This window comes from Neoarius graeffei, chromosome 1 (genome assembly GCF_027579695.1).
Source record: "Neoarius graeffei isolate fNeoGra1 chromosome 1, fNeoGra1.pri, whole genome shotgun sequence".
NCBI lineage: Eukaryota > Metazoa > Chordata > Actinopteri > Siluriformes > Ariidae > Neoarius > Neoarius graeffei.
The window spans coordinates 85,390,893-85,418,769 of record NC_083569.1 but is presented as its reverse complement, the minus strand read 5'-3'; the positions used below and the strand labels follow the sequence as shown (position 1 = coordinate 85,418,769).

The window sequence follows — 27,877 nt, the reverse complement described above, 5'->3', positions numbered from 1 at the left end:
CCCTTGAAACTGAGCTACAAGGGATAGGGCTTGAAATTCAACCCCTACGTATTGGGATAGCCCTTCAACGATCGCATACGTCATCGCGTACCTCCGTCAGCGTTTACGTTAGCAAAACGCGACCAAATGCGTCATTGGCTGCGACCAGCCGCTACAGTCAGAGCCAGAACCAGAAATCTCTGCTGAAATGCCGTCTGCTGCTGTTGTGATCACTGTGTCCTGGGCTATAGGCCTCTTTTTACGGTTGTCTGCAGCTAAACGGAGAAATGCCAGTAGAGGTGTCAGAACACTCATGTAAACAATAAAAGCGAGAATAACAGAACAAAACGTACGCAGCAGCTTTGGATTTCAGAAATCGCTGCTCATTCTCAGCTCGAAAGCGAATCAAGCGGCGTGTTTCCTCTGGATTCCCTAGTTCAAGTACACAGGGATGGGAAGCTGGTTAACGTAACGACACAACAGAAAAGCAGATCCTCTGTTGTTTGTAATTACTTGAGCTAACTGCTAAATAACAACTTTGTTCACAATTTTCATTGCATCAACCGATCACACAACGTTAATGTTATAGTACGTTAACGTTAATAGGCTAGTTAACACTATTGACGTAGTAATAGAACGGTTACGTAAATAATGGAGAAAACATTTATGACAATCTTTCGCCGCGGGAACCGCCATCTTTCTGAAATCCGCATGAAATCGCACTGAAATCCGCATGGCATTGTGGGAAATCACTCAAACCCCTTCGTTTGGAGTCAGCTCCAGGAAAATCTCCGTTTGGAGGGGTACAGAAGCCCTACCCCTTCCCCTACCCCTCCGCGTTAACTGGGATTGGGATACCCCTACCCCTTCACGTGAACGCGCAAAATGGAGGGGAAGGGCCAAGGGGTACGTCCAAGGGGTGAAATGGGATTCGGCCTAAGTCTACTGGAAGGAATTATTTACGAAATATATAGGATGGATTTACAAAATTTTCGTAACATTTTTTCTCAGCAACTACAAATCACAACTGCTTGATATTTAGTACTGAGCTTCATCTTGGGGTTCTATAACATTTATACCATTTTCAGGTCAGTCGCACATCGACTTCCTGTTTACCGACTGAATGTATTTACGAAACATATAGCGTGGATTTACAAAATTTTCGTAACACTTTTATCAGCAACACCAAATCACAACTGCTTGGTCCCGAGCTTCAGCTTGGGGTTCTATACCGTGTATACTGTTTTCATGTCTGCTGCACATCGGCTTCCTGTTTACCGACTGAATGCATTTACGAAACCTATCGGGTAGATCCTGACGCTATTTCAAGAAGCAAAATGCTATTTCAAAATGACAGTTTACCAGGATGCTATTTGAAATCCCTGGGGAGAGACACTGCTCTTTACTTACTTGTTTCAGGGTTAATTATTTGTTGAAATCAACATTCATAATTGTCCAATTCCTTCGAATGCTTGCATTCTGATATAAGCGAGAGCGGGGCTATACATAAGTGAGCAGTCGCTCACAGTTGATCTTGTTTACTCAGAAATGTACTTTAATGGAAATCTAAGGACAGTTGCCAAGAATTTGGCTATGAAGATTTTAAAGTGCATATCATGGGTAAATTCAGGAACAAGATCAATTTAATTCTATTTTATATGAAACTTTGGTCAAATATCTGTAACATTCTGCATTCTCTGCAATTTTTTTTATCTTGCGCAATACCAGAAAAATTCAGTTGAAATCAAGCCATTTGAGGCGAATTGGTCCGCCTCTGAAAAATATTGGCATTTGGATTTCCCGGCAAACATTGATTTTCGTGACGTCGCGTGCGGGACGCCTCCCTCTGAATCCTATGTCAGCGTTGGTTTGTTTATGAGAAAACGACCTGGTGGTTTTCTGCAAATTTCTTTAATGTTATCGCATAATTATTAAAATGGTTAACAGATGTATCGTAGGAGGGTGTAGCAACACCAATCTTGATGGGATTAGTACTCATCGTTTCCCAAAAGACCGGACAATGAGAGAGAAATGGGAGCGCTTGGTCTACACAGGCTGTGCACTGAAACCGTGCAAAGCTTGCGCAGCCTGCTGGCGCTTCTGCAGTTGACGTCACGAATCTGGCTTCAGACTCCCTTGGGATTTTTCCAGACGCGTTTTGTTATTTTATTTTTTTCTGCTGTAGACAGATGGCCTTGTGCAAAATTACCTTTCTGGCTGAGTGTGTAAAGGTACATGCTTTCATATAAAAAAAACAAAACATGAAATTGGTCCAGAATATGCACTTTAAACATGTGACTGTACAAAGCAAATTCAGATCTAAAACTATTCCTCTATTAGCGCTATTAATACTATTAACAATTCTTCGACAGTAATGGGGGGGGAGTCCTTCCAAAACTGTCATTACTCTAGAGCAAAACAATAATTCTGATTACTTATACAGTACTTTAAAGTTTACACATAACTATAAACAACTACTTCGTAAAAGTTAATCTGATTACTGAAAAAGACAATTTATACAAATTTAGAGCTTAATTTATAAATATCTTTGGGAATTTATTAAAGCAATCAATAAAAATGTTTTGTATATTCAGAGTTCAAAATCTGTCCTTAGTGAATTTTGAAAGGTAACTTAACATACACTAAAGATGCAGTGGATAGAGATAATGGAGGAAAACAGGGATGTAATCCTTTAATGCAGCGTTAGCCCAGTGCATATAGAGGCATGTGATGTTATTTCTTTATGCTTGCTCTTGGTTTGTATTTTACTGATTTGCCTTTGAATTTTTTTTCATCTTGTCTTCTTTATGCAGACTGCAAGTTTAACTGTCATCGCCGCTGTGAGTCTCAGGTTCCACCGGACTGTAGAGGGGAGCGAGCCAATGGAGAAGGATTGCCAAATTACATGCATACAAACAACTACATTTACTGGTATAATGATGCACTCTGGTCATGATTCAGTTCAGTAGAAAGGTTGATTATTTCTGCTATAACGTATAGTGCGTGGTGTTCATTGCAACTGGTCGCTTCATAAGTGCTGATGATTCTTGTCTTTCCGTGAAAGAATACGATCATGTGACCAGCCTGCTCTCCATTTACACTGCTGTTAAATGCACAACTATTTAAGAGCCTTTAATTGGATAATTACTGCAGTGATTATTGTGTTTCAGCTAGCAATAATTCTTTTACCCCTAACTGATGCAGTGAGTAACTTCTCATTTCTTAAACAATTATATCAGTAGACATATCCCATGGTCGTGGAAAAGATGTTACTGTGTTTCAGAAGGGTCAAATTATTGGCCTGGAACAAGCAAAGAAAACAATTTAGGAGATTGCTGGAATTGGATTAAGAACTGTACAACACATTATTAAAACCTGGAAGGATAGTGATGAACCATCAACTTTGCAGAAGAAACATGGTCAGGAAAAAATCCTGACTGTCCATGATCAGAAATCACTTTAAACACTTGAAGTCAAATTGTAAAAAAAAAACTGACAGTAGAACTCACAGCTATGTTTAATAGTGAAATTAAGAGCATTTCCAGACACGATGCAGGAACCCCTCGCTGGATTGGAACTAAACAGCTGTGTGTCCATAAGAAAACCACTTGTTAGTGAGACTAATCAGGAGAAAAGGCTTCGATTTGCTAGGGAGCATAAAGATTGGACTCTGGAGCAATGGAGAAAGGTCACGTGGTCTGATGAGTCCAGATTGACCCTGTCCCTGAGTGATGGGCGTGTCTGGGTAAGAAGGGAATCACATGACGCGATGAACCCATCATGCACTGTACAAGCCTCTAGAGACAGTGTTATGATCTGGGGTTGATTCAGTTGGTCAGGTCGAGGCTCAGCAACGTTATGGGGTAATAAAATGAAGTCAGCTGATGACCTGAATGTACTGAATGACCAGGTTATTATCATATCAATGGATTATTTCTTCCCTGATGGCACGGGCATAAAATTAAGGTTCAGATTGTGAAAGAGTGGTTCAGAAAGCATGAGGAATCATTTTCACACATGAATTGGCCATCACAGGGTCCTGACAGGTCCCCATTGAAAGTCTTCGGGATGTACTGGAGAACACTTTACAGGGTGGTTCCATTCTCCCTTCATCAGTACAAGATCTTGGCGAAAAATTAATGCAACTCTGAACACAAATGTTGTTACATTACATAAGGTTGCTGAAACAGTGCCACAGCAAATATGGGCTGTAATTCATGCTAAAGGCAGTTCAACTGAATATTAGTACGTGCAATTTTTTTTAATTTTTTGCCGGGCAGTGTATTTTAGAGGAGCTTCTGTGTGTGAAGCAGAGCTCCATACTGAAGAGAATACGGTAATGCAGACCTGGGCATTTTACAGCCCGCGGGCCGCATCCAGCCCTTTGGTTCATTCTGACCGGCCCGCGTAATGTTAATTAGAAATTACAAAATAAACGTATTTTCTAATTTTACCTCATGCATGGACTGAATGTGCATTGCTTTTATTTTGAAGTTGTGTTCAACAAAAACGCAATGCGCGCGACATGAACATGACATGAAATCCCACGAAACCTAATCTCGCGATGATTACTTCCGTAATTTGTCCAGACCAACCACAAACTTGTACGTCATCCTTCAAACGGTCCAGCCAATCACATAGTGTGACGTCACCAGCAGGCGCCGGAGCCCGAGCCGATATGTAGATCTGATTCCTACACCGAATCGACTGATGATCATCTGCCAGCTGTGCTTCGCATCTCCACCTCAGACATTCAACCTGACTCTGATGCACTCGTTAAAGACCAACAGAGACTAGATTTCTCTCACTGAACAAATAAAAAACTGAAAAACACCAAATGAGGTGATTAGACTACAAATGTGGGCATCATTATTATAATATGATGTATCTTGCTTGATATTTGGAGTAGAAAGACAATATTGTGATGTCTTTATTGTGTTTTGGGGTGAATGTGACTGAAAAAAAATGGTACAAACGTTCACATTTTGTTAATCATTGTTTTGGGAAATTTGATTGAATAAATGGCATTTTTTGCAAGGCAACCTCATTTTTTCCATACTCTTACCAGTCTTAGCAGCTTGTAAAAACAATGTTATTTATTGATTTATATAAAGAAATACAATTAATATTATGCAGAATTTAGTTCAGCCTTTTGGTCCGGCCCTCCACAAAATTTTCTGTTTCTCATGTGGCCCCATGGAAAAAATAATTGCCCACCCCTGCGGTAATGCATCAACTAATTGTGTATTTGTTTACAACCATTTATCATCCGTAACCGCTTATCCTGTGCAGGGTCGCGGGCAAGCTGGAGCCTATCCCAGCTGACTATGGGTGAGAGGCAGGGTACACCCTAGACAAGTCACCAGATTTTTGATGACTTTGGAGAACAACATGCGTGCACCACCACAGGGAACTGGATCGTAAGTGCAAGGCAACATATAAACACTTGACCACCAGACAACAAAATTTGTATCTTTGTTTACATAAGAGATGGGTTTTTATCCAGCGCTTATTTTTAATTTGCTATTTAAAAAATAATGTGGGATTATTTACTAACACTGTAGCAGCCCTTGGAATTAAGAACAACAGGAAAGAGTCTATGACAGGTACAGATGCGTTTTATTCCTCTTGAACACGAGTATAGCTTCGAACACCAGACATCATACACCGAGCTCCATGAAAACTAAAGAAAACAAAAGAAATAAAATTAAAGAAAACAAAATTAGCGTAACATGGTTGTAAACATGGTCACCTCACAGCAAGAAGGTCCTGGGTTTGAGCCCAGTGGCCGGCGAGGGTCTTTCTGTGCGGAGTTTGCATGTTCTCCCCGTGTCCGCGTGGGTTTCCTCCGGGTGCTCCGGTTTCCCCCACAGTCCAAAGACATGCAGGTTAGGTTAACTGGTGACTCTAAATTGACCGTAGGTGTAAATGTGAGTGTGAATGGTTGTCTGTGTCTGTGTGAGCCCTGTGATGACCTGGTGACTTGTCCAGGGTGTACCCCGCCTCTCACCCATAGTCAGCTGGGATAGGCTCCAGCTTGCACGTGACCCTGCACAGGATAAGCGGTTACAGATGATGGATGGATGGTTGTAAACAAATACACAATTTTGCAGAGTCATTTTTACAGACTATTTTCTGAACTTTACACACCTTGCTCAACTAAACCAAGGGTGCAGACCTCTACAAGTTCGCTAAACATGCACCGTTAGCCTCTGTGCTCAAAGTCTCGTGCTTAACTACAGTTCAACCAATGCACTGAACACAAACAAAACACAATCAATAAACAGCAAGCACAAACTTTACATTGCGAATGAATGACATATCAGGATGACAGACAGTAAAGCTTTATAACATACCGTGCTAAACCTCTGATGGAGGTACATGCTGAGTATAAACACAGCAGTGAGCATCTGTAGCATAACAAATACAGCTTCCTGGGCTAAACAGCTCCACCTGGAACATGAACAATAAGTGACAGCTTGTGCACTCACACTAATTAATAGATCACTGATATTGCACGTCATGTTTTTGGATTGCAATGTATTGTTGCATTTCTACCACACGCACAAACCAATCAGTTAAATTCTCGTCTACAAAACAGGAAATGGAGAAAATACAGATGTTGTGACTCATTATTCGTTCATCTTCAGTAAGTGGTTTATCCTGGTCAGGACCACAATAGATCTAGAGTCTACCGAGGCAGGAATGCCCCCTGGAAAGGAATTAAGACCCATCACACACTCATTCACTCCTAGGGGCAATTTATTGTAACCAAAATTAATTTTTTTTTGAAGAGTCAGAACCCACACACACTTCCATTTAACACAGAAGTGACAAACCACATGCTTTCTCCCACCCATCTCGCACAGAGAGCAACTCAAACCAGAAGCCTGAATCTGAGGAGGACATTGCTGTGGTAACAGTCAACGCTATTTATGAAGAGTATCCCTTTAAAGCGTGACCTCACGTTGAGGACTCTGCCGAACAACCACCAATCGGATAACCACACATCATGGACTATAGTACAGTACTATAGTCTGTACTAATATTACATTTAGTGTTTATACAGTACATCATGTATCCTGCATAAACACTACACTCGCCATCCATCCATCTCTTCTCTCTGTCCCTGTCTGTCTTTCAGTCCATGTTTCAGCAGTAATATCCCCTTGATGAGGGTGGTGCAGTCAGTTAAACAAACTAAGAGGAGATCCAGTGGAATATTGAAGAAAGTCTGGCTGTTGCACCATACCAATGTAGATACACTGGTGAGTGAACACTAATACACACACCAGAAGAACACACTGACATTTGTTGTCAGGGGAAAATTGTGTAGATTTGTAAATGTTAGATAATGAACATCAGTTCGGTTTGTCTTACAGAGAAAAAGGCACTACTGGGTTCTAGATGGGAAAAGCATCACACTGTACCAGAACGAGAACAGCAACAAGTACTACAAGGTGCTTTGTATTCCCTGTGAATCACACAACCTCCCAGAACGTTATTGTACCTTATACTACAGCACTATTCAATTCTCAAATCTGATTGGTCAGAAGGTGTTGATTAATTTTCCATAATAGCAGATGTGATATTAGAGGAACGAAACACTTCAGGATGCATTATTTAAGCAGTATCATACAAGCAAGAGTGTGATTATAATGAATATCTACTGGTTCTGTGTAGGTACCAGCCTGCAGGCCAAGTGCAATAGGTAATTACAGCTGTGCTGATTATTCAGTATAACCACACAATTACGAGTGCAATATTACTTTTATACAACGGTTCTATAAGCAAGACATTAATATTGATTATTATACATACAGGGCACTTTTTCGATGGAATAAAAATGTTCTATTCCCTTCTAGCAGGTTTCCTTCATTTGGTTTGATAGCATGCAGTATTGCTAGCATATCGTTTATCCTATGTGCATTACGTCACTCTACCCAATAGAGAATGAGCGTTGAATATGGTTTATATTGCATGGTTGTCAAGACAACATGTCACACATTGGAGCTGATACAAATATTCAGTGAGAGGTTTCTGCTGCGCATGCACAGAAGCACTTCTTTGTTCGCTGGGAAAGACAAAGATGCATTGAACACCCAAAAGACTCCCAAAACTTCATTAGATATTTTTCTCATAGATTTACAAGAGAAAAACATACCAACAGACATCGAAAAACTAAAAAAGAGAGTTGCACGGTAAGGTCAGACAAACAATGTCATGCCTCCATCGTGTTGTCTCTGGACCTCCAGACCTGATGCCAATTGGTGCACAAAAGTGCCACAGACCTGACGGGTATAGAAGTTGCCCCACAGTGACAACCGACTTGCCAAGTGATGCCATCCGTTGGCCATTTCAGTGGCACTTCTGCATGCCATCTAGTGGTGTGCCATTGACCCTGTTGGGTTCATCTGCCACACTGCACCGAAAAGTGCCCTGCTGCCAGCGCCTTATTGGTGATGTACTATTTAACCCATAGCTGGAAGCCACTCCGGGTCAGAGCGGACCTGGGGGCAATGGTGATTAAGGGGTAACTCCACTTCCCCCAATGGTCAAGTCCTCCTGGACCTGAGACTCTCAACTGGTTGCAGTTTAAAATCATACCCGGGACGACTTAATAATATTGGCTGGCTTTTTTCATGGTATATCAGATATATTTCATTCAGCTAGCATAATATTGAACTCATCTTCGACTTATTCAATATCATGCTAGCTGAATGGAATATATCCGATATATGTGCTACTCAACGCCAGTATGGCCAAACACTGTGTTTCTTTTTGATCCCAAAGAAGCCACACTCACTTTATAGCACATCAGGTAACTGGCTAGCTAGCTCACATTGATTGATTCGTACATTCCCGTTAAAAGTACTTCAGGTAAAATCGGCATCCTGTATTCTTTTTCATCTTCATCTGATGAGCTTTCATATTTTAAGCCAAAAGTTATATTCCTGAAAAGTGTCATTTTTGCCATGTTTGTTGTTGATGTCACGAACCCCACTGCAGTAATGGTTTCAAAATCGGAAGTGTAATTTACGTGGTGGACACAGACAAGCAGAGTGGTCAACACAGTGAAATGTCCCAGTGCATTTATCGGAAATATGGGCACTCTTGGTAAACTGCGTGACCAGTCAAATTAGTCAAATGGAACTAACTGGTGTATAATGCAGAATGATCATTTTGTGGGTTTTAACAGTAACTCTCCCACACACCACTCCACCTTCGATAATTTTCCTATAACATCATGCCCCCCCACCCAGGTGTTCTCTTCCTCACTTCGCAAAAATCTAACATATCCTTTTTAGTATGTCCACTTTATTTACTTTTATTTATATATATATATATATATATATAAAACATAATTTGTTGTTTATCTCATATGGCATCTTTAAAAATGTAAATGTTCTGTGTTTGGCTCTCATAAGCTGTCACACATTGTTCCTAATCCTTCCTCCTTGCTGTACAGGAGCTGCCTCTGTCTGAAGTGCTGCAGGTTCGAGGTTCATCTCAGCTCCCTGTCACTGTGCAGTCGGATGACGCTGGTCATTCATTTGAGCTGCTGATGAGTTCTGTGGTCTACTGTGTGTTTGCAAATACAGAAGGAGCAGCCTGGGAGTCGGCCATCAGACTCGCACTCATGCCTTTACAGAGCATTGGCCTCAGCACAGCAGGGCCTGCAGGTCTCTCTCTCTCTCTCTCTCTCTCTCTCTCTCACACACACACACACACAAATTGTTTATACGAACTTATTCCAGGTATTCCGAAATGTCCCATAATATTACACCCGAAATTAAAACCTTTACAAAAAATAACAATGACAGCACTTTCCACTTTAACCCAAATGCAGTCAAGCAACCGAGACATGTTTGCTTCTTTAGTTCTGCACGGGTGCTGCAAGGTTTAATGGCGCAAACAAGTAAATAAAAAAAAAAAATACTCTTGGACGACAGTACCGTTAAATTTTTAAATCTGACTGGTCATAAGGGTGTTGCTTACTTTTCCATAACAGCAGCTCTGGCTGTAATTCAAGTGCAATATCTTTATATTTAATGCAATCATTCTGTTACACTAGTATTATTATATTAACGGCTCTTTCACAGAGACTTGTATGGTGGATACTCTACAAAACCTAAGACTTTGTTAGTTATCAAAGAAAAATGTGAAATTTTCTGTAAGGGTTAGGGTTTGTGTCGGAGCTTTGTAATGGTCAGCAAATGTTCCAACAAGTCTACAAGCCAGAGGATGTTACACTTTGTGGTTTCTCTTGCACAAGCTGAAAAAAGAGAGGCTGGTGAAGGAGTGACTCTAACACCTACAATACAAGTGCTAGCAGGAAGTAACTTGTTTCTAACTAGAGTAACAGTTAAAAAGCATGACGTGCCATTCTTTAATAATTAAAAATGTAATTGTTAAAACATTTTTGTGGTAGAAGAGGTAAGTGCTGTTTGGGGTGTGGGTCAAATTCAGAGCTGTAACAGTTACACCAGCCTGTCATTGATTATTTTCCTATTACAGCATGCTCCAAAGTGTTTCATTCCTTACTTATTACAGTGCCTTGCAAAATTATTCACTCCCCCCCCAGCTTTTTACCCATTTTGTTACATTACAACCTGTAATTTTAAATGTGGTTTTTTTTAATTGAATTTTATGTAATGGTTCTGCACAAAATCGTCTAAGTTGGTGAAGTGAAATGAAGAAAAAAATACAAATAAAAAACTGAAAATTGGCGTGTACATATATATTCACCCCATTTGCTATGAAGCCCCTAAAAAGTTCTGGTGCAACCAATTACTTTAATAAGTCACATAATTAGTGAAATAAAGTCCACCTGTGTCCACAAGTGTCACATGTTCTGTTGGTTCAACCCCGATTCCAAAAAAGTTGGGACAAAGTACAAATTGTTAATAAAAACGGAATGCAATGATGTGGAAGTTTCAAAATTCCATATTTTATTCAGAATAGAACATAAATGACACATCAAATGTTTAAACTGGGGACTTCCGGTGTAGCGACTAATGGAGTAGGACGCGTTTCTCCGAGCTCCTGCAGCAATCTTTAAAAAAACCTATTTTAGGTACACCTTTTGTATCTTTTTTCGGTGTGTGTGTTCTCCACCATCATAATTTGAATTTAACGCTGTCTTTTTGCCGATCTAAATGCCTCCAAAGCCTAAAGTACCTGTGCAGCCACCGCGGCCTGCTTCGCACGTTACATCCCCGCCTCGTAGTGATTCTCCTTCTGGTCTGGCCAAAGCCGCAGGCGGTGCTGCTTTCCACGACTTTAAGGCCGAGCTGCTCTCGTCACTCCGTGTTGACATGTCGGCTATTTTTAAAACTGAGCTTCAGGCTGCCTTGACCGAAAACTTATCAAATATCAAGGCTGAGCTACAGGCAGTGAAGACTGAATTATCCAGTAGCATTACAAACATCCAGTCTGATGTGTGCACTCTGAAGACTACCGTAGGTGAAATGGAGACATCGCTGTCCTCCTGCGCCGGCGACATTACTACCTTACAGGCTAAAGTGGAGCATCTGACAACTGAACTGACGAGATTGGACAATAAATGCGAGGATTTGGAGGCGAGATCGCGGCGCAACAACATACGGCTAGTGGGCATTCCCGAAGACTTTTCCACCTCTTTTACTGCTACAGCTGTTTCCTCTCTGCTCAAGGAGGCCTTTAACCTTGCGAAGGAGCCTCTCGTGGACCGCGCTCATCGTACTCTCCAGCCGAAACCGAAGCCCGGAGAGCGCCCGCGCCCCATAATCGCTCGTCTGCACTACCATACAGACTGTGTGGACATACTGCGCCGAGCCAGGGCTCAGCAACGGATCAAGATTGGAGACATGAGTTTTTCTGTCTTCCCCGACCACACTCCGAGGACGGCCCGTGCCCGAGCCTCCTTTAATGAGGTCCGACGCCGACTCCGCGAAATACCGGGGATTCGCTTTGGTTTGCTGTACCCGGCGCGCCTCCGGGTCACTCATAACGGTGCAGAGAAGGAGTTTAAATCACCAGAAGAGGCCAGCGCATTCATCAGATCGCTCAGTAGTGAGAGAACCGAGAAATGATACACAACCTTGAGGAAGCAGAGTCAGTTAATATTGACAGTTATTACCTTATTTCATTTGTTTCCTCTTTTCTTTACTATTCTTATATACGCACACTGTGTGGTTTTCAGTTTTCACTTCAACTTGGACTTGATTGGTTGTACCGTTCTGTCAAATGTTGCTAGGACTGCAGGAGCTCAATCCGAAGCTCGATAGTCATGCTTAAAGCCGCAAGTTTTCGTTTTGGGGATCTGACTCCTTGTGGAGTTAGCACTGGGTTCTCCATCATTTGGGGATGGGGTCGTTGTAAGTGCAATGGGGTGGGGTGGGGGGTTCAATTTGTAAGTGTGGTGGTTTTTTTTATTATTATTATTTTATTTTTTTGTGGGTTTTTTTTTTTTTTGCGTTTTTTCCCCCTCTTTTCCATCCTTCCCTGGGGGTCCGTTTTCAGTCTATTTCTATCTCTAGGAACTTAACATATGTCCACCAATGCTCGTACTTCTGATACTCCACATATTGGGTCCTCTGTGAGATTTTTGAGCTGGAATATTAAAGGCATGGGGAGTCCAATTAAGAGATCAAGGATATTTGCTCATTTGAAACGTCTTAAAGCTGACCTAGTGTTTCTGCAGGAAACCCACATGCGTGTCAAAGATCAGGTCAGACTTAAATGTTCCTGGGTTTCTGAGGTGTTTCACTCTAATTTCAACTCTAAAGCCAGGGGGGTTGCTATTTTAATTGGTAAGTCAATCCAGTTTTCAGCTTCTAAGGTGATATCAGACAAAAACGGCAGATACTTAATTGTTACAGGCACGCTATTCCATACTCCTGTTTTATTAGTTAACATATATGCCCCCAATTTTGATGATCCACACTTTATGAATAAACTTTTTGAATGTCTTCGCTCATTGAACAACAGCCTTCTTATAATTGGAGGGGACATGAACTGTGTAATTGATCCCAACCTAGACCGCTCTAACCCACGAACTCTGACCCCTTCTTTAATGTCGAGGTCACTTTCATATTTTATGTCCAAGAACAGTTGCATTGATCCTTGGAGATTTTATTCCTTGTACCAAGGAATATTCATTTTTCTCTCAGATGCATCAGTCTTTCTCTCGGATTGATTATTATTTTATTGATGCTAAATTAATTCCCAAAGTACTGTCTGTTAATTACCACCCGATTGTTATTTCTGACCATGCTCCTCTTTCTTTAGATATTCAGTTTTCTTCATAACCCCGTTACTCAACACCTTGGAGGTTCAATACATTACTTCTCTCAGATGATAAGTTCACAGAATTTATTGCAACTAAAATTGATGATTATATCTCTATAAATCAGAATGATATGGAACCTGTTTCTTGTTCACTGCTGTGGGAATCATTAAAAGCATACTTGCGGGGACAAATTATTTCCTACTCTGCCCACTTGAATAAGTCCCGTAAAACCAAATTGCAAGAACTCTCTATTAATATCACCAAATTGGAGAACAACTCGCTACTTGCCCCTCTCCCAGTTTACTTAAACAACGTGTTGATTTACAGACTGAATTTGATCTCATCACCACTAGTGATGCAGAGCGACTTCTCTTACGCTCCACATATTATGAGCATGGCGACAAGGCAAGTCGGCTCCTGGCTCATCAACTACGTCGCCAGGCAGCCTCACGTATGATCCTTCAGATAAAAGATTCATCTGGCTCATTGCATAAGGATCCCATTACCATTAATTCTGTTTTTCACTCATTTTACTCCTCTTTATATACATCTGAATCTTCACCTGACACCACTGAAGTGAATTCATTCCTAGATAGCCTCAATTTTCCTGTGTTAAGCTTAGATGCTGCTAAAAAACTTGACTCCCCATTAACGGTAGAAGAAATCACTCTCGCTGTGAGTAGCATGCAAAATAACAAAGCTCCTGGCCCTGATGGATTCCCAGTTGAATTTTTTAAGAGATTTCAGGAAAAACTTTACTGCATGCTGTACTACATCCCTTTACTGCATGCTGTTTATAAAGAATCACTGGAACATGGCACTCTCCCTCCCACTTTAAGGCAAGCCTCCATAAGTCTCCTCTTAAAAAAAGATAAGGATCCAAATCTCTGCAGCTCATACAGACCTCTCTCATTGATAAATGTAGATGCTAAGATCCTTGCTAAAGCTTTGGCCTGTCACCTGGAAAACATTGTACCAACTATTGTCTCACATGAGCAAACTGGATTTGTTAAGGGGCGGCAGTTATTTTTTAATGTCCGCACACTCCTAAATATTATTTATTCTAAAACTACCACAACACCCGAAGTAGTAATCTCGGTTGATGCAGAAAAAGCTTTCGACAGGGTTGAATGGGACTATTTATTTACTGTACTAAAGAAATTTGGACTGGGAAATGGGTTCATTTCATGGATACGTCTCCTTTATACATCTCCACAAGCAAGCATCTCCACTAATGGTATCCAATCCAGTTTTTTTTACTCTAACCCGTGGTACCAGACAGGGGTGTCCCCTATCTCCTCTATTGTTCACACTAGCTATAGAGCCATTGTCAATCTTTCTGAGGTCCTCCTCAACTTTTAGAGGGATCTCACGATTGGGCACAGAATTTAAGTTGTCACTTTATGCTGATGATTTATTGTTATATGTCTCAGATCCTGTCCTTTCCATTCCCACAATTTTATCTGCTTTCCAGAGATTTGGATCATTCTCAGGCTATAAAGTGAATATCTCTAAAAGTGAATGCTATCCTATTAATGCTTCAGCATCTCAGCTTACACAGTCAGATGTCCCTTTTAAGATGAATCTGTCTGGCTTTAGGTATCTTGGGATCAACGTTACCAGAACGTTAAAGTCACTTTTTTCTGCTAATTTTTTACCTTTAATGTCTAAAATTAAATCTGACTTCCAAAGGTGGAGAAGCTTGCCTCTCTCGTTAATTGGAAGAATTCACGCAGTTAAAATGAACATCTTGCCCAAATTTCTATTTTTGTTCCATTGTCTCCCACTTTTCCTGCCAAAGCAGTTTTTTAAAACAATTGATCAAACTATTTCTGATTTCTTATGGTGTGGAAAGGCTCCCAGGATCCGTAAATCCATACTTCAGAGATGTAAATTCAATGGTGGATTGACACTTCCGAATTTCCAACTGTATTATTGGGCGGCACATATTCATATAATTTCATTTTGGTTCAAATCTACGAATCTGCCATGGTGCTACGTGGAGGCACAGTCATGTGTTTCATCCTCCTTACCTGCTTTACTTACCTCTTCTATTCCATCTAACCCCTCTGGCTTTACAAATAATCAAGTGGTTTACTCCACACTTAAAATTTGGTATCAGTTTAGGAAGCACTTCAAATTTAAGTCAGCATCTACATTAGCTCCTTTACTGAAGAATAATTTATTTCAACCTCCGTTTACAGATTCAACCTTTCTTGCATGGCATAATAAAGGCCTGAAATGTTTTAAAGACCTTTACAAGGATGGTATTTTTTGCAGCTTTATAGATCTCTCAAAAGAATTTCATCTCCCACCTTCTCATCTCTTTCGATACTTTCAAATTAGACACTGCGCTAAAGCTTTGTTTCCAGTTTTTCCTTCCTCACCGCCTACTCTACACTGGGAGGTGTTTTTAAACCGTGATCCACTTCAAAAATCATTTATTTCTAAAGTTTATAACGAACTTCTTTCTTTTGATTGCTCACCAGTTACTAAAGTTAAGACTGCCTGGGAAGATGAACTGGATCTAAACTTGGAGGATGATTGGTGGGACACTGCTCTTAAGAAAATTCACACAAGCTCATCCTGTGCTCGTCTCACACTTATACAGTTTAAAGTACTGTTTAGAGTCCATTTTTCCAAAGCTCAATTGTCTCAAATCTATCCCAGTATTGCTGACAAATGCGACAAATGTCATGCCTCATCCTGCAATTTAACCCATATGTTCTACTCTTGTCCACTACTCTCTTGCTTCTGGTTGAATTATTTTGATACCATGTCTAAAATACTATCAGTGACCATAAAAGTCTCCCCCCATGTTGCCATATTCGGGCTCCCAGAGGACCATAACCGGTTTACCTCTCATCAATTGGATATTTTAGCTTTTACTTCCTTACTGGCAAGACGCCACCTTCTACTCCACTGGAAGTCGACTAAAGCTCCCTTGAGTCGTCAGTGGCTCAATGACGTCATGTCTCTTCTAAAGTTGGAAAAGATCAGATATTCAGTGAACGGTAACTCTGCTAAATTTTATAACAAGTGGCTTCCCTTTCTTACATTCTTCCACTCTCTCCAGTCTCTGCCCCCTAACTGACGGACCCTCTCGCTCCACTTTTTTTTTATTTTAGTTTTTTTTTTTCCCTTTTGGTTTTATTTGTACTGTGTAGCTTTAATATTTTAATTATTACATAATAGAATTTCGTTATCTATTTTTATTTTTTGAATTGTGTAATGTTCTTGTTTGTATGAAAAAAAAAATCCTAATAAAAATATTAAAAAAAAAAATTTTTAAACTGAGAAAATGTATCATTTAAAGAGAAAAATTATGTGATTTTAAATTTCATGACAACACATCTCAAAAAAGTTGGGACAAGGCCATGTTTCCCACTGTGAGACATCCCCTTTTCTCTTTACAACAGTCTGTAAACGTCTGGGGACTGAGGAGACAAGTTGCTCAAGTTTAGGGATAGGAACGTTAACCCATTCTTGTCTAATGTAGGATTCTAGTTGCTCAACTGTCTTGGGTCTTTTTTGTCGTATCTTCCGTTTTATGATGCGCCAAATGTTTTCTATGGGTGAAAGATCTGGACTGCAGGCTGGCCAGTTCAGTACCCGGACCCTTCTTCTACGCAGCCATGATGCTGTAATTGATGCAGTATGTGGTTTGGCATTGTCATGTTGGAAAATGCAAGGTCTTCCCTGAAAGAGACGTCATCTGGATGGGAGCATATATTGCTCTAGAACCTGGATATACCTTTCAGCATTGATGGTGTCTTTCCAGATGTGTAAGCTGCCCATGCCACACGCACTAATGCAACCCCATACCATCAGAGATGCAGGCTTCTGAACTGAGCGCTGATAACAACTTGGGTCGTCCTCCTCCTCTTTAGTCCGAATGACACGGCGTCCCTGATTTCCATAAAGAACTTCACATTTTGATTCGTCTGACCACAGAACAGTTTTCCACTTTACTACAGTCCATTTTAAATGAGCCTTGGCCCAGAGAAGACATCTGCGCTTCTGGATCATGTTTAGATACGGCTTCTTCTTTGAACTATAGAGTTTTAGCTGGCAACGGTGGATGGCGCGGTGAATTGTGTTCAGATAATGTTCTCTGGAAATATTCCTGAGCCCATTTTGTGATTTCCAATACAGAAGCATGCCTGTATGTGATGCAGTGCCGTTTAAGGGCCCGAAGATCACGGGCACCCAGTATGGTTTTCCGGCCTTGACCCTTACGCACAGAGATTCTTCCAGATTCTCTGAATCTTTTGATGATATTATGCACTGTAGATGATATGTTAAAACTCTTTGCAATTTTACACTGTCGAACTCCTTTCTGATATTGCTCCACTATTTGTCGGCGCAGAATTAGGGGGATTGGTGATCCTCTTCCCATCTTTACTTCTGAGAGCCGCTGCCACTCCAAGATGCTCTTTTTATACCCAGTCATGTTAATGACCTATTGCCAATTGACCTAATGAGTTGCAATTTGGTCCTCCAGCTGTTCCTTTTTTGTACCTTTAACTTTTCCAGCCTCTTATTGTCCCTGTCCCAACTTTTTTGAGATGTGTTGGTGTCATGAAATTTCAAATGAGCCAATATTTGGCATGGAATTTCAAAAATGTCTCACTTTCGACATTTGATATGTTGTCTATGTTCTATTGTGAATACAATATCAGTTTTTGAGATTTGTAAATTATTGCATTCCATTTTTATTTACAATTTGTACTTTGTCCCATCTTTTTTGGAATGGGGGTTGTATATAATACACCTGTTCTGAAAGGCCCCAGAGGCTGCAACACCACTAAGCAAGAGGCACCACTAACCAAATAACACCATGAAGACTAAGGAGCTCTCCCAACAAGTCAGGGACAAAGTTGTTGAGAAGTACAAGTCAGGGTTGGGTTCTTTAAAAAAAAATCCAAATCTTTAATGATACCCCGGAGCACCATCAAATCCATCATCATCAAATGGAAAGAACATGGTACCACAACAAACCTGCCAAGAGAGGGCCGCCCACCACAACTCATGGACCAGGCAAAGAGGGCATTAATCAGAGAGGCAGCACAGAGACCAAAGGTAACCCTGAAGGAGCTGCAGAGTTCCACAGCAGAGACTGGAATATCTATCCATAGAATCCCAATAAGTCGTACATTCCACAGAATGGGGCTTCATGGAAGAGTGGCTAGAAAAAAGTCATTGCTTAAGAAAACACGTTTGGAGTTTGCCCAACAGCATGTGGCAGACGCCCCAAACACATGGAAGAAGATTCTCTGCTCAGATGAGACTAAACTTGATCATTTTGGCCATCATGGGAAATGCCATGTGTGGCGCAAACCCAACACCCTGAGAACACCATTCCTACAGTGAAGCATGGTGGTGGCAGCATCATGCCGTGAGGATATTTTTCATCTGCAGGGACAGGAAAGCTGGTCAGGACTGAAGGAAACATGGATGGCACTAAATACAGGGCAATTCTGGAGGAAAACCTGTTGATGGATTAATTTGCTCTTCTACGCCCTTTTTGAGGAATGTATTGTAGGACTTACTGTAAACCAACATCTGAAGAGGTGAGATCGCTCCTTTTATTCCCTATTTTTGCTGGCGGGATTGACTCTGCCCTAAGGGCTATTTTCTCTCTCTCTCTCTCTCTCTCTCTCACTTTGCACCATTACACAATAAATATTCACAGTGAAAATATTTTGTAAGCGCGTTTCATGAACCAAGTTATAGGATTTGTTGACAACTCGCATCGAGTTCGTTACACTTCTACCCGGTGTGAAGCACTCACAGTCATGTGGTTGTGACGTCATCGTAAACAAATCCGTTCTACTCATCCAGACGACTTCACAACGGCAACGTTGCCAGATCTTTCCACTCTGGAACCCGTTCTCAAAAAGATTGCGTTTTGGGCACCCAAAACGCCGGTGCCGTGTGGACGCCAGGCCTAAACGATAAGCAATTGTATCAGAGTCACCTGAGTCCGTTGCCGTGTGGACAGGGCCTAAGTCAAGGTCATCCAAGGTGTTTGCACTCAAAGCGCACGTAGGAGTACGTAAACTTGGCATCGTACAGTGGCTGTCCAGGCCTGATGTTCTTATTAGCTTTTTCAACGGTTCTGGAATTCTTCACAGTAAAAAGGTGACCATTTGTTTTGCACCACACGCTAAAAACCCCTTTGAAGTGCTCCCAACTTTCAAATGGTGTGTCTCCAAATGGTGGTCATCTCCGACTGCCCCCCCCCCCATCTTCAACAGTTTAAACGCCTGCCAGATTTGACCTGAAGAAAGAGATTGTTGTTTTGTTCTTTCTGACTGGTTGAGAGTGGCGGTGTCCAAGATTGGAATTTCCTGCATTTGGGAAACAGCGGCAGTGGACCTGGACACAGCGTTTCTGTGTCTAGGTCAAATCTGGCGATTTGTTGTTTGCTTCACAATTAAAAAAAAATCACATCTTCAAAGTTGTAGGCATGTTCTGTAAATGAAATGATGCAAAAGTATTGAAAACTACTAAATACGCAAATCAGATTAGAATTAAATGATGATCTATAAGTCCACTTTCACACTTTAGGCTCACTATGTCTCCTGTATGAGTTTTTTTTATATAAATCTTTTTGATCCATATTTATAGAGGAAAGCACAGTGTGCATTAATCACTGAAGTGTAAGGATTAGTGAATGTAATGAGTGAGAACAGAAAAAAAATGGCTTGAGAATAAAGTTTTGCTGTTTGTTATTTATCTAGATGATCGAGCCATCAGTGAAGAAATCCAGGTGAGTATTTATTCTCATACAGCTGTTGCAGGAAATGCCTGTATTCTGTGTGGGCTAACACTGTCATGGGTGTTTCTCAGGATATTAGTTTGCTGTATCAGGTTTTCTCTGATGAAGTGTTGGGATCAGGTCAGTTTGGAGTGGAGTACGGAGGTAAGGTGTTCATTCAGAGTGATAAGTAATCTACACTGTTAGTCCATTAAGAGCTGGCCATGTACAGAGAGTTGGGTTTGTGTGCAGGTACTCACAGGCAGACGGGACGACCAGTAGCCATTAAGGTCATTGATAAAACTCGCTTCCCGGCCAAGCAGGAGAGACAGAGCAAAAATGAGGTGGCAATACTGCAGGTCTGTTGAATGAGTGTGTTCTTTATAGTGGAATTAGTTTCAGAAAATGATTGCTATATTGCCTTGTGAATGCTGTATGTTTGTGTGTCCAGAGTCTGTCCCATCCTTGAGTCATTGTACTCGAAGGCATGTTTGAGACACCTGAGCGGACTTTTGTCATCATGGAGAAGCTCCATAGCGACATGCTGGAGATGATTCTGTCCAACGAGAACGGACGTCTTCCTGAACGCACCACACGCTTCCTTGTTATGCAGGTAGCCATGGAAATCTGTGCTATATTATAATCAGATGTTTTATTATTATAATTATTATTATTATTATTATTTTTTAATTATCAGTCTGAAATGGAAACTTTTTTATTGTGTTTACTCCACACCACCACTCAGATACCGATTCTCAAGCTCTTGTTATTTAAGTATTAAACCAGGAAAACACTGGAATCTGTAGCACTATGGATGTTCCTGGTCTTAATTTAGAAAGGATAAGATACAGTGTCTTGCAAAAGTATTCATCCCCCTTGGTGTTTGTCCTGTTCTGTCACATTAGAAGCTGGAATTAAAATGGATTTTTGGGGAGGTTAGTACCATTTGATTTACTCAACATGCCTACAACTTTAAAGGCTTTTTTTGTATTTTTTTAAAATTGTGACACAAAAGATCATTAAGATGCCCCCCCCCCGGAAATCTGGAGTGTGCATATGTATTCAACCCCCTCCCCCAAAGTCAGTACTTTGTAGAGCCACCTTTTGCTGCAATTACAGCTGCAAGTCTCTTGGGGTATGTCTCTATTAGCTTAGCACATCTAGCCACTGGGATTTTTTCCCATTCCTCAAGGCAAAACTGCTCCAACTCCTTCAAGTTGGATGGGGTCCGCTGGTGAACAGCAATCTTCAAGTCTGACCACAGATTCTCAATAGGATTGAGGTCTGGGCTTTGACATGGCCATTCCAAGACATTTAAATGTTTCCCTTTAAACCACTCCAATGTAGCTTTAGTGGTATGTTTAGGGTCACTGTCCTGCTGGAACGTGAACCTTTGTCAAGTCTCAAACCTCTGGCTGACTCAAACAGGTTTTCCTTCAGAATTGCCCTGTATTTAGTGCCATTCACCTTTCCTTCAGTCCTGACCAGCTTTCCTGTCCTTGCAGATGAAAAATATCCCCACAGCATGATGCTGCCACCACCATGCTTCACTGTGGGAATGGTATTCTCAGGGTGTTGGGTTTGTGCCACACATAGCATTTCCCATGATGGCCAAAACGATCAAGTTTAGTCTCATCTGACCAGATAATCTTCTTCCATGTGTTTGGGGAGTCTGCCGCATGTTGTTAGGCAAACTCCAAATGTGTTTTCTTAAGCAATGGCTTTTTTCTGGCCCCGTTTCTATAAAGCCCCATTCTGTGGAGTGTATGGTTTAAAGTGGTTCTATGGACAGATACTCCCATCTCCACTGTGGGTCTTTGCAGCTCCTTCAGTGTAATCTTTGGTGTCTTTGTTGCATCAAATGCCCTCTTTGTCTGGTCTGTCAACTTTGGCGGGTGGCCTTCTCTTTCAAGAAGAAGAAGCAGCAGAAAGAAGAAACCTTTATTTGTCACATGCACACTTCAAGCACAGTGAGATTCATCCTCTGCATTTAACCCATCTGAAGCAGTGAACACGCGTGCGCACACACCCAGAGCAGTCGGCAGCCACACTACAGCACCCAGGGAGCAGTCAGGGGTTAAGTATCTTGCTCAAGGGCACTTCAGCCCAAGGCCACCCCATGTTAACCTAACTGCATGTCTTTGAACTGTGGGGGAAACCGGAGCACCCGGAGGAAACCCACGCTGACATTGGGAGAACATGCAAACTCCACACAGAAAGGCCTTCACTGGCCACTGGTGTCCAACTGCTGTACCAATACAACAGGCAGATGCCCTGGCAAAGAAACGGATGAAACGACATGCGGACAGGATGTGCCATGTTACTCCATCGACATTGAGTGTGGGTGATTTCGTCCTGTGTCGTCAAAAGAAAGATGGGAAGCTATGCCCTGCCTACAACCCCCACCCATACAAAATCGTTGCCATAAAAGGTTCTATGGTGACAGCCAAAAACAACAATCATGTCATCACCAGAAACTCATCCCACTTCAAACCCATAACAGCAAATGGAAATCTCTCTACCCAGTCACGTGATCCAAGAGCCATGAGTGGTCAACAAGACGTCATGGACTGGACTGAAATCCTTCCTGAACAAACTCCAGAGCCCTTACCCCCTGACCCTCCAGGGTCACAGTCACCTGGCCGCAGATACCCAGTCAGGATAAACAGAGGGCCCCCATCATATCTCGCTGACTTTGAATAATGTGGATAATTTCATTTCACAATTTAAAAATATGTTCATTGTTTAATTCAGTCCACAAGGGGGTGCTAGGTTTACTGTTTGGGGGTAAGCTAGAAAGGTGGGAAGCGGAAGGAGTGAGAGAGGAAGAAGCCAGAAGGCGGATAACATAATCTGTAATGTGTTCGAGAGAGTGAAGTAAAGAAAAATTCATTTACAGAATTTCCTTTGTCTTAGTGTTTAATTCAAGAACGTTACAGCTCTTATTTAGGGGTTTCATACCGTATAAAAGGGGGTGAATACCTATGCACACTCCAGTTTTGTTTTTTCATCTTTATTGTTTGTGTCACAATAAAACAACAATTTTCACTTTTAAAGTTGTAGGCATGTTGTGTAAATCAAATGGTGCTAACCCTCCATAAAATCCATTTTAATTCCAGCTTGTAATGTGACAAAACAGGCCAAACACCAAAGGAGAATACTTTTGCAAGACACTGTATGGTACTTGTTTTCCTGTAACTGTGCACCCTCAGGTGTTCTATTCCTTACATATTTTGCCACACCATGATGATGCCTGTTTGCTATTGGATGTCAGATGTTGATATCTGGGTGTGTCTGGGCGTTTCTGTAGATTTTGGAGGCTCTGCGCTACCTGCACATGAGACACATCGCTCACTGTGACCTTAAACCTGAGAACGTGCTGCTTGCCTCACCAGATCCTTTTCCTCAGGTGTGTCTCTTGGCTTGCTTTGTCCAGTGCCTGCTTTCCCCAAACATGTCCGAGCAGAGATCAGATTCTGTCCATGCTCCTAATCTCCCTGTACGGTTTACTTGTATTAGCACAGATTTATTGGATCAAACGTTTTATGAGTTGTAATAGAGTAGGATTGTAGACTGGATGAAGTCATCAAGGAATAGGATTTTGAACCTGTCTATTTAAATGATGTTTTCTTTTTTACTATTGTACTACTATATGATATAGGATGATTTGCACAGTGAGTGTATCAATATCTACATTTAAATAAGCCCCAGACATTTGTAGTACAAGCTGAAACACATCCACACTGTCTGTGTTTCAGGTGAAACTGTGTGACTTTGGTTTTGCGCGGATCATCGGTGAGAAGTCTTTCCGGCACTCGGTGGTGGGTACGCCGGCGTATCTTGCCCCCGAGGTGATCAGCAGCCATGGCTATAACCGCTCCCTGGACATGTGGGCTGTAGGGGTGATCCTGTATGTCAGCCTGAGCGGCACGTTTCCCTTCAACGAGGATGAAGACATTCACCAGCAGATCACTAACGCTGCCTTCATGTACCCACGTCATCTGTGGGCCCTCATTTCTCTCGAGGGTGAGACATAAAACTCAGACTGTTCTAGAAACCTGAATGTTCATCTGGCTTGATTAAATTGATGCTGAAAACTTTGATGAATCTGTGATTAATCAACTTGACTTTTATTGATGACTGATTTTCTCTGCTTTTTTCTCACAGCGGTGAGTTTGATTAATAACCTGCTGCAGGTGGTTGTGCGCCGCAGGTTCAGTGTGGGGAAAGCTATGGGACACCCCTGGCTCCAGGTAAAATTACCTTTTAATCCTGGTCTTAGTATGGGGGGTGGAGGCAAGGCAAGCTGATGATAGTAAATCCTAAAATCCTATATATCCGCACATATATTTTTATGTGATGCACAAGATCAGGAGTTTAACTTTTTGGATCCTGTAAAAAAGAGAAAAAAAATGTACAGACCTCAGCTGTACCGAATTATACTAATATTAAACAAATCACAGATCATCTGGCTCTGCTTCAGGGATCACACTATGAGTACCATGGCACAAGATGATTGTGATTCTAGTTAATCAGGGTAAAGTGTTTTAACCCTTAAAATCCCTCACACTTATAAAACAGTGTGTTGTGCTTTCAATCCACGTGCAATGCTTGATTTTGTGCTTATAAAAGCCAAAACGACCGAGAGAAGACTATAGACCCCTTTCACTGACGTCACCCGAAACCGGAAGTAAACAGACCCTGCGCCATTTTGGAAGACCAACAAACTCGTGATAAGGGGATAATAACGGCAGCGGTATGTGAACCCACGAGAATAAAGTGGAGTGGCAAACGACTTAAGCAAACAAATCTGAGCTGTTTTATTTATGATTTATTGGCCCAACAGTAGACTTGAAAGAAACCTGTGTGAGACTTGGCAAAAAACTGTGGATATAATGGATGTCTGTGCATGATCTGCGGACACTTTGAGGTAAGCAAACACAAGAAATACAGATTTAAAACATGCTAAACTGGCCCCAAGTTGATAACTGTATGAGGAGCAAGCCTCCCAGACTTCTACAATTTAATAATAATAATAATTATTATTATTAAGGATGGTTTGGGGCTTGCTCGCTGCTGCCAGGTTGGTTGTTGAGTAGTCTGACTGTTTTTTTGTTTTTTCCTTGCGTGTGGTATCATTGTTGACACGAGGTTGTTTTTTGAACATGCCAATGCGGACACGATTTCCCCTGATGAGTTATGACTTCAGAAGCGATGCGGGTGTGGAGGTGTGGAGTCCGCGTGATATGTGTGTAAGATAGGCTTCTCATGTGTTTGGAGATCCGCGCTCCGAGACAAGCGCAAGCACACACACCCCCAAGGGAAAAAAAGGGGCCCCCCGAAAATATCGGCATAGTTCGAACACTGAGTGTAGGCACTGGGTGTAAACAACAAATAGTTTACAATGTCTGGGTAGCAAACAGATGGCAGAATTGGTGTCAGGTCCTCCTTATGTTTCCATTCTCCCTTGCCGCGAGTCTTATCATATGGGTCAAACCCATCAATCACAGCCAGTTTCTCCACATACCGTGCCCTTTCTGCAGCTGGTAATGTACTCACATAACCAGAATTATCAGCCATCGTGTCACTTCACTCTCGCTCGTACTTTGTTTTATATTGTGAGTGCATGTACTTGGTCTTCCAATATGGCGCCTAACAAAATCTCGCGGCGTGGTGACGTCATGTGAAAGGGGTCTATTGAAGAGGATAAAATATTGCCAGGATTCACAGTTATACAGCAGCACCCACTTGTGGAGGATCTTCTACTTCCAACAACGAGTCCAACAAGAAAACTAAAAAGCTGAAAAAACAAAACAAAACTTGAGCTGAATCAGAACGAAAGAAAGAAAATGTGAAAATGATGCAGTAATATAATTTGTAAATATGTTTTCATGTGCATGTGTGCCTATAGAACTTCCAACTGTGGTGTGACCTGCGTCAGTTTGAGCAGCGTCTGGGTTGCCGTTACCTCACTCATGACTCGGATGATGAGCACTGGAGATGCCACGCTCAGGAGAAAGGCCTCAGTCTCCCTCCACATCTACAGACAGAGCAGGGACACTAACACACACGTACACTGGACACCTCAGTTTGATCAGGAAACCTGTGACTGTGGCGTGTGGACTGTACAGAATCCAGTGCCCTGATGTGATGTACATTTTATGCACACTGACTATTTTTAATAAAATGATGCAAAACTCTGGATTTGGGTTTTTAATTTGATTTAAACATACAGTATACAGTAAGTGTATATAAAATGTGTCACTTATGCAACGCACTAACAAGATAAAGTAGCCATCAGGAAGTGTAGAATTGTTACTTTTAAAGGTCTCATTGCATCGTTTTTTCATTAATTGTGCGGTGGTCTCTAGTATGAATGAATGCCCTGTGAGCCGGTTTTGGTGAAAAATGCTGTGGTTCTCCTGTTTCAGGCTGTTCTAGTTTGGTGGAGGAGTGGGTGACGGGAGAACGACAGGATTTCAGCTCTTACTCATTAATATTCATGACATGTAAACGTGTTACCTCTGATTGGCTAACAGCACTGTGACGCTACCTCCAGTGGGTCAGAACAAGTGGATGTTGGTGTCTTTTTGTAAAAACTGTTTTGATTGGCTATTATCGTCTCAACATCGATGTTTTGACGAATAACAATGTAGATAACACGAATTTTACATCACATTCAACGAGATTTAAAGAAGACTAAAGATGGCGACTTACAAATAATGTGTAAACATCGTTGGAGTTAATAAAGTTTGAACAGCATGAAGGAACATACCCCAACTCCCCGAAATTAATAAAAAAAATTCTCAACGGATTTGGCATAATATAAAAAGGTCGTTTTTTACTCAGAAAAAGCGGAAAACTCTCATCCCTGCCTAGCTTGTGACCATGTCATGCATGCTAACATGGAGAATATGAACATGCTATTTTGTGACAAAAACCTTCGAACAAAAAGTTCATGTTTTACTTACAGTACAGCTTGTGAGCTGGTGGTCGATCTTCTTGACGGCACAGATCCAGGTATTAAAAACAACCTCGAAGCAAAACCACTACTGAAGGCACCGAAGTTTGAAAAGTCACTGTGGTTGAAATGATCAGAACACAGTACTAACGCTGCATTATACTTCGCTGGTGGTGTTCCAAAGATAAATTCCAACCATTTCTTCTTCAGCTCTTCTATCTTGGGCAAGAAATGCAACATTGATGTCTTACTGCCACAAATAACACAGGCACGAACTTGTTCAGACATGTTTTCAGCTTGCTGTTTGGTCCTCTTCGTTAGCTACTGATGAGATGGGCTCTGCTATCTCTCCTCACGCTTAAATCCGAACTTTCTTCCCGTGGGCGGTCGCAAGCCAAGGTGGGCGAGGCCATGAATACTAATTTTCGAAGTGACGCAAGTTCGTAGGGCTTTTTCAGATTTGCTCGTTTTTCCGACTATTTTCTTTCATAAGCTGATACAGGGAATGGGAGTAGAATTACGTTTTCGCATGCATATGCAACTCGGAGTGAACTATGGTATTTCAAAAAGAGCCAGTATTAAACGTTTTAGGTGGAAGGGCACCTTTAAGACAAATTATAGTCTGTGTGCTAATACATTATAACAGGCCTAATTAACTTCATTATATGGTCAAAAGTCTGATTATTACACCTGATCAGTACGCCCATATACAGGGGCGTGTCTAGGATTTTTTTCTTGGGGGGGCCAAATAGGGTCACAATCTGTAGAGGGGTGGCATATTGTATTGTAGGGGTGTAACGATACACAAAAATCACGATTACCTCGGTTTTGGGGTCACGATTCGTTTCGGTACAGTATAGGAATAACATGTTAAACCATTTGCTTGCTCAGCACGTTGTTT

At 41.5% G+C, this 27,877-nt stretch overlaps 1 protein-coding gene and 1 pseudogene across 1 annotated transcript in view; one reads left to right on the top strand and one right to left on the bottom strand.

Moving 5' to 3' along the window:
• Nucleotides 1-27,877, bottom strand: part of LOC132900986 (E3 ubiquitin-protein ligase TRIM39-like) — a 145,725-nt gene that overhangs the window by 85,111 nt on the left and 32,737 nt on the right. The window lies entirely within an intron of this gene.
• On the top strand, nt 188-26,109 carry LOC132890005 (serine/threonine-protein kinase D3-like; annotated as a pseudogene).